Here is a 9,835-nt window from a genome sequence, read left to right as displayed (position 1 = left end):
AATTGATCCTTCATCCCCCTCCTCTCCCATGTAACTATTCTCCAGGTTTTTGATGTAATGACAACGTCTTCTCAATCAACTTACCTGGTTAAAATAAGGCTTAAAATAATAATAATTCATTTGAATGGTAAATCTCTATTGGTGAACTAGGTGTAACGATCTTCTTCATCTTCCTCCTCCTCGGACGAGGAGGAGCATGGATTGAACCAAAATGCAGCGTTGGAATAGGACATATGAATTTATTTAACAGACAAAAACAAACAAACTTGAATAACTAACAAAATAACAAAACGGAGTAGATAGACCTGGACATGCGAACTTACATAAAACGAAGAACTCACGAACAGGAAAAATGACTCACAAAAGAACGAACTGACAAACAAACCGAAACAGTCCCGTGTGGCGCGACAAACACAGACACAGGAGACAACCACCCACAACAATCAATGTGAAAACACCTACCATAATATGGCTCTCAATCAGAGGAAATGAAACCACCTGCTCTAATTGAGAACCATATCAGGTCACCATTAACAAACATAGAAACACATAACATAGACTAACCACCAACTCACGCCCTGACCGTCAAACACATACAAAATAACAGAAAACCGGTCAGGACGTGACACTAGGTAAATCAAGATGTAGCAATGCAGGGAATGCATATTCAATAGGAGTGTGTGGATGCATTGAGCTATTGAGCTTGTTTTGGTGATTTTCATTGGGCTATAGATGACAAACAATCAGTTTCCCTTCCATTTGGGACTTATTTCATTGTACTGATCAACAACATTTGCATGAAGTAACTTATTTTATAAAAATGTGTGCTGTCTCTTTAACCAGTAATGATGTCATTCACGAGGCTGTCAGTTCACTGAGGCAATAGATAATCCTTGGGAGAGACGTGAGAGAGAAACCGAATAAGTGATGAATAAAGTTGTTGGTGTCAAATTGCTTAAAATCAGCATATTTTGCATTATGATTTGCATATTATCACGGACAAAGTACTAGGGTAGTGAATTGATGTTTGCTTTAGCTGTCAGCTAGCAAGGAAAGTTAGCCTACAAAGCTTGACGCTACCCGTATCTTCTTCCATTGTAATGTGTTCCAGCCTGTATGGACATTGTTTTGCGAACAGTAATTAACAGTTAAAAAATGTCTACATACCGTGTCGCATTATTCAAGTGGGTTAACTTCTGTGTAGCATGAGTAAGGAGCTAAACATGATGCAGCCCCGACTCCCAGTGCAGGCTAGCTATGAGTAAGTGGAGCAGGCAGGGTGCGCGCTATATTAAGGGGTCGACTGTGCTGTTAGACAGGCTTTACCCATGAGAAAAATTTGACAAAGTACTGAATGTAACACAAATTCTAGTACCGAACCATTTTTCATGTTCCAGTATCAGAATTTTCAGTATACCATGCAATACTACTGGCTATCCTCTATGTCTATGTAACACTCACAAAAACACCCATACGCACACACATGCACAGGTTCATTGATGCAAGCACGCACACACACACACACACATACATGCATGCACGCTCACGACACACACACACACGCACACATACGCCCACACACACACAGAGACATTATGGAGGTTTAGTCATGTAGGGAGGGAAGGGGAGACGCTTCATGGCGGCTGGCGGATTAGGGTCTCACGCTGCATTACTGTCATAATCCATTAAACCAGCGGAACAAGACTTGCCCTAGAACTAAAAACATTCCTCTTTCGGGTGCTTACAGACAGTGTMGAACCTAAAAGATACTAGCCTACTAACCAGGTGGTTATTTGAGAGGTGGTAGAACAGAAAGAACTATCTGTCTTGTACTCGGTCTATGACGTGGCCCTAGGTAGAAGGTGTAAAGGAGAGGAACAGCACTTTTGTTTACCAGTATGCAGAATCTACTAGTAGAGTTGTTAAGAGGCAATGTGTTTAGAATACCCTACCCCTTTATCTACTAAATGGTCTCTCACCTGTGGCAACTGAGGCATATTTATTGGATATAAAACGTAAAAYTTATGCCAAGAAATACCCAATTTCGGGGCCATGATGCTTAAATGTGGCTTTATTTCTTCCCATTTCTTTGCCTTGCCCTCTACATGGACATATTTTTGAGTCCCACGATGCACTACATGGCCAAAGGTATGTGGGCACCCCTTCAAATTAGAGGATTTGGCTATTTCAGCCATTACCCATTGCTGACAGGTGTATAAAATGGAGCACACAGCCATGCAATCTCCATAGACAAACATTGGCAGTAGAATGGCCRGAACTAAGGAGCTCAGTGACTTTCAACGRGGCACCATCATAGGATGCCACCTATTCCAACAAGTCAGMTCGTCAAATTTCTCCCCTGCTAGAGCTTCCCCGGTCTCCCTGTAAGAGCTGTTATTGTGYAGTGGAAACGTCTAGGAGCAACAACGGCTCAGCCGTGAAGTGGTAGGCCYCACAAGCTCACAGAAGGGGACTGCCGAGTGCTGAAGCACATWGCACGAGAACTGTTCGTRGGGAGCGCCATGAAATGGGTTTCCATGGCCGAGCAGCCGCACACAAGCCTAAGATCACCGCTGCCATTGGAGCAAAACCTGAAAGTGCGAACCCACCTCATTTAACRATGGCTAGGTGACTGGGAATATGGCCGAATGCAAATAGTGTAGTTATTCCCTCCTTAATACAATCAAACAGGCAAAATGTCAGAATAGAGACAAAGCGTGTCTCTAACACGAGACATATGTGGCAGGGTCTACAGACAATCACGAACTACAAAAGGAAAACCAGCCACGTCTCSAACACCGACATCTTGCTTCCAAACAAGCTAAACAACTACTTTGCCCGCTTTGAGGATAACACAGTACCCCCGACATGGCCTGCTACCAAGGACTGTGGGCTCTCTTTCTCCGTGCCCGTCATGAGTAAGACATTTAAGCGTAACCCTCGCAAGACTGCCAGCCTAGACGGCATCCCTAGCCACGTAGTCAGAGCATGCGCAGACCAGCTGGCTAGTGTGTTTACGGACATATTCAATCTCTCCCTATCCCAGTCTGCTGTCCCCAAATGCTTAAAGTTGGCCACCATTGTTCCTGTACTCAAGAAAGCAAAGGTAACTGAACTAAATGACTATTGCCCCGTAGCACTATCTCATCTGGATAAGAGGAATACCTATGTAAGAATGCTGTTCATTGACTATAGCTCAACATTCAACACCATAGTACCTTTCAAGCTCATCATTAAGCTTGAGGCCCTGGATCTGAACCCCGCCCTGTGCAACTGTGTCCTGGACTTCCTGACTGGCCGCCCCCAGTTGGTAAAGGTAGTAAATACCTCCACTTCCCTGTTCACCCATGACTGCAGACGACACAACAGTAGTAGGCTTGATTACCAACAATGACGAGACAGCCAACAGGGAGGAGGTGAGGGCTCTGGGAGTGTGGTGCCAGGAAAATAACCTCTCACTTAACGTCAACAAAACAAAGGAGCTCATCGTGGACTTCAGGYAACAGCAGAGGGAGCACCCCCCCTATCCACATCGATGGGACCGCAGTGGATGAGGTGGAAAGCTTCAAGTTCCTCAACGTACACATCACTGACAGACTGAATTGGTCCACTAGACAGTGTGGTGAAGAAGGCGCAACAGCACACCTACAGCACCCGATGTCACAGGAAGGCCAAAAAGATCATCAAGGTCAACAACCACTCGAGCCACTGCCTGTTCACCCCGCTATCATCCAGAAGGCGAGGTCAGTACAGGTGCGTCAAAGCTGGGACCGAGAGACTGAAAAACAGCTTCTATCTCAAGGCCATCAGACTGTTAAATAGCCATCACTAGCACATTAGAGGCTGCTGTCTTTATACATAGACTTGAAATCARTGGCCACTTTAATAATGTTTACATATTTTGCAATACTCATCTCCTATGTAAATACTGTATTCTATTCTACTGTATCTTAGTCTATGCCGCTCTGACATTGCTCATCCAAATATTTCAATATTCTTAATTCCTTTACTTAGATGTGTGTGTATTGTGTGTATTGTTGTGAACTTGTTAGATATTACTTGTTAGATATTACTGAACTGTTGGAGCTAGAAACACAAGCATTTCGCTACACCCGCAATAACATCTGCTAAACATGTGTATGCGACCAATAACATTTGGGCAGTGAAAACACGTTCTCTGGGGTGATGAATCACGCTTCACCATCTGGCAGTCCGACGAACTAATCTGGGTTTGGCGGATGCCTGGGGAACGCTACCTGCCTGAATGCGTAGTGCCAATTGTAAAGTTGGGAGGAGGAGGAATAWTGGTCGGGAGCTGTATTTGTCCTCAACCCCATCGAACACCTTTGGGATGAATTGGAATGCCGACTGCGAGCCAGACCTAAGAGTGGAGGCTGTTATAGCAGCGAAAGGGGGGACCAACTCCATATTAATGCCCATGATTTTGTAAAGAGATTTTCGACGAGCAGGTATCCACATACTTTTGTCCATTTAGTGTATCATGGCCGGGTTTAACAAAACAGATACCTGCAATWAACACTGATGACAACGCAGACGGGCCAAATCACTGATGTGAAATCTCTAGGAATTAACCCTCTCTGTTTTGAAGGGGTAGCTAATTGCTGAGCATTGATAGTACCCTTCTCTTCTCTCCGTTTTGATTTCTCTCCTTCGTTTGCTTTCTCTCCTCCTCCTGACATTTTTTGGAGTTGGTGGACTGCTGAGCATGAGGCATGTATTTCGAAGGCAGCCGGAAAACCCTGCTTGTTCGCAGCATGCCGCCAGACGGACGGGTTGCAGTGGATACTGTGAGCAGATCTATAAATTAACRTCAGTGGGAATTTAACCTTTGTATTAAAAGGAAATGGAACGTTGAGTATAAATACAGACTTGAAAGGCAAGGCCAGAGTAGTCTTTGGTGTGAMTTTTTTTTTTMMMMGGGTTGTGGTTGTGAATATTTAAGTAGAAGAGAGAGCTTTAATGATTGCATTGGCTTGATAGCCAAATGTGTTGCTGTTGTTTTTGCTGCTGTAGCTGCYCCAATTTTGGCTGGCCTCACGCTTGTGTACTTTAACAATTTGTTGAATTTTGTCTTACACTCTGACAAAATGTAGGTATTTTGTTCAGAATTGCGTSTAAATTGCGAGCATGATGGTCATAACCTCCATGTCTCCAGCAAATAGGAATTGACAAAAAAGTTACAGATTTGCACGTTGAACGCACCAACATGCTTTGAATGCTATTGTAGCAGATGTTAAACCAACAGTCCCCAACAGTCACTCCCCTTCTCCTGTATGCTCGATGAGATTGCAGCCCAAGCCCATCGGTCCTGCACTGATTACTCAATCACTCCTTCTCTGACCTCTCTCGTTCTGAGCAATTCCCTAGTCTAACTCCAGCTGGGCTTGGCTGATCTTAGGCTAGAGCACTCTGCTACACAAGGTCACAGTGGAAAGAGAGTGCCTTTCTTTCTCCGTGGACTTTGCCAGGTCACGACCCTGCACTTATGCAGCTACTGCCCAGCAGTTGGTCCTAACGCACTCACATAGAGGACTGCTCTGAGAACTGTATGTGAGAGAGAGGGTGTGAACACAGTAAAGGTGACAGAGGTGATAATGTCCTGAGGCCTCTGGACATTCTGCTCCTCTCACCTCTCCTCATATTCTCTTTGTTCCTTTGGCCACCCAGTGTCTCTGTGTCACCATTTCTCCTCTTCTCACGCTACTACTCTCTATCCACTCCTGGGGAGTAGTATTTATAAAAAATATTTGATGAAAACATTTATTTGGCCTTACTGCTATTAGCCCATACAAACATATTGAATAACAGATTCAGTCATTCTGAAGTGTCTGTCCTATACAGTGGTTCCTCCTTTAAAAGTTGRATCCTACTGCAGCARGCCTTGCGGTTATTTAATTGTCAGCCATTTTCTCTGTTAATGCAAGTTAGTGCTAGTTTGACCACCAGAGGGCATCTTTGAGAAGCATTTGAAAGTCTTCTATATTGGCATTACCAGAGAATTTAAAACCTTTTTTGTAATAACATAGTATATGGGATTGATTTGAAGAAATTTGTCTTAATTAATTTGATTAATATTATGCTGTTTCTATTCCGAGAAAAACGAAAAATGAAACCCCCACGGTTTCCGTTAGGATGGAATAGAACATATGGCGCTGTACAACGTGATGGTCGGGAGTAGGCTACAGCATAAGAGGATTCTAAATTGTTGGCCTTCATTAGACAACTTTGTTCCAATATTTCTGTAATTCAGTGATATTTATTCCCATAGTAATTCGATATGGATCCATAACTAAATAAACATCTGCATTTTGAAAGAGTATTTTCATCATTATTTTATTAAAAAAGCATAAATATGCTGATGAAGAAATAAAGTACTGTACAGTATATGCTTTTACATTTGGATAATAAAGAATTTAAAGCATTTTGAAGATATAAGCCACCTGCATTTGTTTATTAGGCTACTGTGCAGTTTGACAAGTAAACATAGCCTACAGTACATACTGTAGTAAACATGGGAAAGTGCCTAATTCCTTACATAAGGGAGAGCAGGCCATGTCCAGACTTTCTCGGTGACCTCAAGTACTCATTAACTCTGTCTTTCATGCTTTTTCGGGTTGCATCAATCATGGACAGAAACTTCTGAGACACAGTACTAATGATGAATACCCGGAGGTTCACTGGTAAGCCACATTTGGCCTCGGATCCATCCCAGTTTGTGTTCTGTGCCCACTCGTGGTATCTCTCTTCGGTTACACATCCTTGGAATAGCAGAACAGCATAACGGTCCGGCGGCCCTTGCTGTGCCTGGTGAGCAGTTGGTCAAGTTCTGTTGTCAGAAGATGAATGGAAATGTCAGGGTGAACCGACGACCTGACGAACCCGCCACGTATGTTGACTCTGCTGTCGGAGGGGGAGTTCCAGAGCACACAGGTGTGCCTGACTCTCCGCCAATGCTGCCTGACTCTCCACAAATGCCACTCATCTCAGCAAGGTTTTACCTTTGGTCTTGAAGCTGGGTGGAAGTGCGACGAAAATGTTGTTTAAATAAACATCCGCATTTGAATGTATTTTTTCTCGTTTATTTTATAACGATAGCATAAAGATGTTGATGAAGAAATATAGTACTGCTTTGTGAGTTAGAAATGTAACACTTTAGAGTACTTAAGCATCGAATACATTGCAAGTTGTATATTTGACCGTTGCAATTGTAAGTAGGCCTAATAAAAAAATCCTACTTCTATTAGACTGTTAGCCTCATAGCCTACCTCCGCCAGTTAAGTTATTTATATTGGTCTAGGCTGAGAAGAAATAGACTCCAATTAAGCCCTCTTGTTGTTGTGGAGTCAAATTAAAATGACTCCAAATTGAATGCTCAACTGTGTAGGTTTCTCCATCTGTTGGTGTGCAACACTTGCATAACACAGTTAGCTATATTTTCAGCACCAGCTACTGTTCACCTCCTATTGATTACGTTGTGGTTGCCACCAGTTATTTTTTAAATTGAATTAGGAAGTCAGGTAAGAACAAATTTCTTATTTACAATCAAACAATCACGGCCTACCCCGGCCAAACCTTGATCCAATTGTGCGCCGCCCTATGGCACTCCCAATCACGGTCGGATGTGATACAGCCTGTATTCAAACCAGGGACTGTAGTAATGCCACTTGTACCGAGATGCAGTGRCTTAGACCGCTGCGCCACTCGGGAGCCATGACCAATATATATATATTATTTTTCAGAACATTAACCATGTGTAGTTAGATATGTGTGTAGGTAGATGTGGAAAGGTAGATACACCTAGCACACCTAGCTCAAGTGGTGGTGGTGGGGGGGGGTTCACCCCTAGCTCGGCTATTAGACAATTCTTTAGTAAAGGTTGAATAGTCTATTGTTCAGCTAATAGCCCATCCTGCTACGCTTTGTGAAAACTAATAATAATACTTTTTCCCCTTTCCATGTTAAAGATTCCAATTGATAAAGTGTTTTTAGCCACAATCAGCCCCAACCTCAATTAATACWTTTGAGCACAGTCGATAGCGTGCTGGACTTCGGGCTAGAATGTTGAGGGTTCGAAACCTGCTCCCTYCTTGTTTCATTACATTARTATGCRYGTCTCAGAGAAAATAGKCWGGATTGTTACTCCCACCTCGTACCTCGCCCTCTTCCACGCGTCATTCTCCGCCTGAGTGGCTCGCTTGTGGGCGTGCTGGCAGGATATGGCAACACCTTCGGTTGTGCGTCAAGAATTCAGCATAGCAAGTTTGTTTGAAGGTCTGGTTAATCACAGGCAAATAGTAATATACTCTAAACCGCTCTGGTGACAAACAAACTTTGCTGCCCCGTTTTCAATRGTCCACATGGCTGGGAGAACATCCTCAGATTAATGCAGATGYAGGGAGTTAGATATGCATAGTAAGAGTAGTGTACACTTTTATTTTTCTGTCTATATACATTTCAAATCAGCCTTTACTTAAATCAATCAAATGTATTTATTTATAAAGCCCTTSTTACATCAGCTGATGTCACAATGTGCTGRACAGAAWCCCAGCCTAAAACCCCAAACAGCAAGCAATGCAGGTGTAGAAGCACTTAAATCATGTTTCTAGTCTATTGCATAGTTACAATGTGTAATCATTGATGTCCCAGGAGCAGGAGTGTTGAAGTGTATAATTGTAATACATACATGCAGACACGGCATCATTCAAATAATGGAGTTTGATACACCTGGTATTGGATATGACTGGYAAAAAACTTGCTAAATAGCGATTTTCGTAAATTAACTTTATGGCAAAAAAATATGCACAATCGTTAATGTCTCKACATTAACTAACATATTCCTCTCAATTGTAATTTTTTAGCTTGACTCGTTATGACGTTATAATTACTTACATTTGCTTCCACCGTAATGTTTTTGCTGAAGAAAGTCACCAGCAACGGGTGGCATAAAGTCAAATTCGTCACTCAATATGATCGGTCATATAAAATCCTTGGGACCCAAATGCATAATGAGTGCTCTAACTCCCCCCTGCGGTGGTCTGGAGCAATGAAGCCGTGACGCTGTGAAGCCGGAACCACTGTATCTGAGCGATATAAGAAAGATCAGGAAACATTTGTTTGTTTTTTTGTCATGCATTTAACCCCTTATTTTGTCACTTAACAGTCTGCATATATACTTCCATACATTTTTCCGACTGATACCGGGACCTTCTGGGACCTGGGACCTTCAGACGAGTCTTTTGAGGCCTGTGGTCATCCTAGAGCAAAACAACCGACATGTACATGTTCGTGAGGGTCATATTTGTGTGTTTCCCAAACTGTTCGGACGCTACAGCCAGAAGCGGGCAGATCGGCTGTACCGACTTCAGACAAGCCCCAAGACGCTTGTGGGGGTCGTAGAGCAAAACGGAGAACACCATCGTGTTTGTGCGAGTCTCATCTTTCCATAGAGGAGTCATAGTTCGTAGGCCAAACCGTTCGGATGCTACAGACAATTTTGTGAGAAGGACGATCTTTGGGATGTCTCATGGTCTGACAAACACCACGCTAGCTCTTTCACCTCAGATGCAGAAGTGTTAAATAGGTGCGGTGGATTGAGACAAAATCTTATATCTCTAGTTTAAACTGACAGATTCTTATGGGATGTTTTTATTATGCTAATTAGGTTTCTGCGGGGGCACGGACATTGACCTTATTTGGTTTTTAAAGGGATACTTCGTGACTTTATCTACTTCCCTAGAGTCAGATGAACTCATGGATACAATGTGTATGTCTCTGCATATAAAGGAAGTTAGAAGTACACTACTGTCGTGTCTCG

This window comes from Salvelinus sp. IW2-2015, linkage group LG34 (genome assembly GCF_002910315.2).
Source record: "Salvelinus sp. IW2-2015 linkage group LG34, ASM291031v2, whole genome shotgun sequence".
Classification (NCBI taxonomy): Eukaryota; Metazoa; Chordata; class Actinopteri; order Salmoniformes; family Salmonidae; genus Salvelinus; species Salvelinus sp. IW2-2015.
The sequence above is the reverse complement of the archived record's forward strand: the minus strand, read 5'-3'. Positions refer to the sequence as shown.